Below are 4,093 nucleotides of genomic sequence, written 5' to 3' on the forward strand. Positions count from 1 at the left end.
GGTCTTGACTTGCTGCTCTTGATAATCTTTAAACATTGTCTTATACATGAGAATGGATTCTCATATTTAAGGAGAACCTAAGTTTCTCAAGTAAAGTAATCTCTATTTGAAACTGGAAAGATCAAAGCAGTATTGAAAGATAGTCTCACATTTAGGAGGAGCCTAAACATTTTATCACTAAGTTAGGTTGTTCGTGTGTCACTATAAAAGTCTTTTATGTTATGATAAGTACAATTTTATAATTGTTAAACTATTCTTTAGTGACAGTATCCTTCTTCGAGCATACTACTCCGAAACGTAGGTGACATTGAACGAAATTGGGTTACTAAATTTTTGTGTTTCTTTTCTTTCTTCTAACTTTTTCTATCTATCTTATTTATGTTTTGGGTATCATTGTGTATGACTTGTTAAAGTATGCGTCAGGTAACCCTTTTTCATATATATTTGTCTCTAAATCTTTATTACTAAATTTATTTTACTTTCAAATTTTTGTCTCTTTAAAGTTTTTATCATTTTCTCTTCCCAAATATTTTTTTTATCTCCAAAATATTTGCCCACACATTCTCTAACATTTCCTTCTCTAAAATATAATCTTCTAAAATTTAAAGTTTAGAAACCTATTAAATAAACAATCTTGAAAATTCAAGATAAAAAAATAAACACAAATTGATTTTAAAAAGTTCAAAAACTAAACTCGTAACCCAACCTTGTTTTTATAGTTAAAATGTTGAATGTGGACCAATCTGATTCTTCCAACCTATTTGAGGAAGTCCATCCGAGTTTTTTTCCCCTTTTTTGACAATATGTGAGGTTAGGGATCAAACCTCAGACCTCAAAATTGATGTTATAAGTTCATGCCACTCGAGCATCTATCTCGTTAAATCACCAATCCACCCAAAGCTTAGTATTGTTAGTATATAAACAAGAATCCCCCATCACCTTCCTCTTCTTTTATCTATCTTCTCTACTTCCATGTACGTTCTAATACATCTATATTTTTCCTCTTTTTTCCCGTCTCTTTTCTAATATTCTTTTAATTATCTTTTTTTCATTCTTTAATCTCTTAAACTACCTCCTTCAATTAGGGTATTATATAGGCTAGTAAGAAGAACGAGATTAATGAAACCGCAAAAGGATCTTAATACTTAAATGTTTTTAAAATATTGTACATTAATAATTCCATGTGTTTTAGTACACCATTTGAGTTTAATACATAAAAAGAAGACATGTTATGAATTTGAGTCATAGTTTTGAGGGCAAACAATAGGAAGAAAAAGAAACAACTATAGGTACTACCTTTGTTTAACCTTTTTCTTGATCAAGTTTGTCTATTTGTCGTAATCAATTAAGAATATAATGTTCCTCATGATCAAAAATGATATTCTTTTGTCAGCCTTTTTTGTATTAAATGATTCATCGTTTTCTTAAGTTTTCAGGGGGAGATTTGGCTTTCTCGGACTTTGGGAGATTCTATGTGATTTTTGCTCTAACTTAAAGTTTTGGATTGTTGGGGTTGATGCCCTAAATCTTGTGGTTTTGTAGTTTGTAAATTGTATTTGTACAAACATATTATTTATCTAATAAAATAAGTTATATTTTATCTGACATTTAGTTGCATTAACCCAAAATCCAATAAACTAAGATCCAAGGTTATTAGATGTAATTTAAACATGTATGTGGAGACATATAGGTAGATCATGTTTAAGTAATAATCCGAATGGTTTGTAGTAGATGGATAAGGTTGTGGATCTTATCCTGGTAACACTACAGATACGACCCGCTTTGTAGCTGTTACAATTGTTGCAAAATGCTACAAAGATCTGATCTTGATCATTCATGTGGAGAAATATGAGGGGGAGGGGGGGTATCCTATACAAAGAGTTTGTATAAGACTGGACCACGAAATGATAGTCTCACTTTATAACACCGTTGCTAGAAGAGACTTACATTTCATCAGGATGACCATAGGTGACTTGATTTTAATCTTGAGTGAGTTGTGAACTCCTGCCTATGAAGACGGTCCTTTAATTTGCATGAGCGAAAGTTACCAGTTTCTCCAACTCAATATGTCTATCATTTTGGGGATTTGTCTTATTGAGGAGTTAGAAATACAACAAGAAGAAATTCATTCATTCCCCATTGTTAGGGTTAGTAGATAAATTGTTCCCTTAAGAACTAATTCTGGATCTTGAACAATGTGAAGTCACATCTTCTCCTAGTTTAAAAGGGGTTCAGTTATAGTTGGACTATAATTAGTTGTTTATTAGATGGATCATTGATACTTAAGAAGTTAGATATAATTACAGGAGTAAAATGGTAATTTTGACCCAACTGTACTTTTGAGCAATTTGTGAAGGGCCAACGCACTATTGATTGATTATATACAATGACTCAGAAATAAATCTATAGTGCGAAGAGTGCAACTATTGATCTTTAGTGGAGTGACCAACAGTTAATGAAGGTTGATTAATTTAATTAAAATATTTAATTAATTAATCAAATATCATTGGAGCTTCAATCTACAGTCCATAAGGTCTCCTTGTTAGCTCAATATGGATTAATGAGAATCAAATTAATTTTGGATTAATTTGAATTTTTCATATTCATATTAATTTTAGATATATATATTCATATTAATTTTAATTGTATAAGATGCAATTAATGTAATGTATATGATACATTATAATATAAAGTTTTAATGAGAGAAATAAATATTTGAATTTGATTTGAATATTAATTATTTGAATATGATTCATATAAAAACTATAGACTAAAATTAATATGAATGTGATTCATTTTAATACTATAGTTTATATGTGAGAATATTAAATTATAGGTTATATTATATGTGAAATAATAAATTAGAGGTTATATATTATATGAGACATAATGTAGTTTAATTATATTGAGTGGTGAATTTAAGATCAATAACTCCTTAGGGAGTTAATTTGACAAAGTGGGGAGTTATTCTCATTCTTCTCTCATATATGTTAAATACACAAAGAGTTTAACGACTTGATTATTTTTCATTGTCTTCATCTTCTTCCTTAAGATCTCTGTGAAAAATTCTCTTAGAAAATTTCTTCCCTTGGTTACCAAAATTAATCAATAGAAGCCTACACCTCTCTATTGATTCTTATTCTAGAGAATAACTCGGACTCCTTATGGTAGTGTCTCCTTGCTACTGTGTTCGAGGTTTTCATGTTGAGTCCCAAAGATCAAGAAGGTCGAGTTCGTGTTGTGAATGGGAGGATACGTGAAGATACGGTTCTTCAAGGGTGAGTTTCTCAATCCCATATCCTCTCTGTAAATTTGATAGAAAGCATGCTTAGTTAATTTTTTGTTTATCCATATTTTCGTTCCTCTGAGTTTTATATTCTGTAAAACGAAATCAAGACACGTGCATTCAATTGCTTCCACTTCGAGGTATATCAAACCTTTCAATTGGTATCAAAGTCATCTCGTGTCTCTGATTTTCATTTTCAAATATCACTTCAGAGTTTTTGGTGTGTTTTGTACTCTGCATTACGAATGTATGTTGGTTTGCTCATTAGATGTTTTCAAAAGTTGGCTTAGAATTTACCGCTTTAAATTAAGTTGATTTGTAAAGGCCCGGTGTATTTTGGACATTTTAATTCTTGCAATCGAGTCTGCAATTATCCGTATCACTTGTGATGAGGTCTCAGCTTCAATTTGGAGGTTTTTGGACCAAGAACGAAGTAATTTAGATGAAGGATTGAAGTACAGGAAGCTTTCTTCCTTCGAACGAACACACAATATAATTACGTTGTGCATTACGTTGTACAATAGAATGCCCAGCATAGCGACACTCAAGATTAGCGTTGTGGCACTGATGTTGAGCGTAGCAATGTTGCATACAACATAACATTACGATTCGGCAAGGAAAAAGTCAGCGTAGCTACGCTGGATGCAGCGTAGAACTATGCTACGTTTTAGCATAGATTAATAACGAGGTGAATGGAGAAAGTGTTTATAGTAAGTGGGAGAGGGGAGTGTGTCAACACATCCCACAGTCTCCTTCATTGTGCTAATTATAGATGACTTGAGGTTCATCCTTGTTGAGGAATGTCTT

The sequence above is a fragment of the Benincasa hispida genome, chromosome 10, assembly GCF_009727055.1.
Source record: "Benincasa hispida cultivar B227 chromosome 10, ASM972705v1, whole genome shotgun sequence".
NCBI lineage: Eukaryota > Viridiplantae > Streptophyta > Magnoliopsida > Cucurbitales > Cucurbitaceae > Benincasa > Benincasa hispida.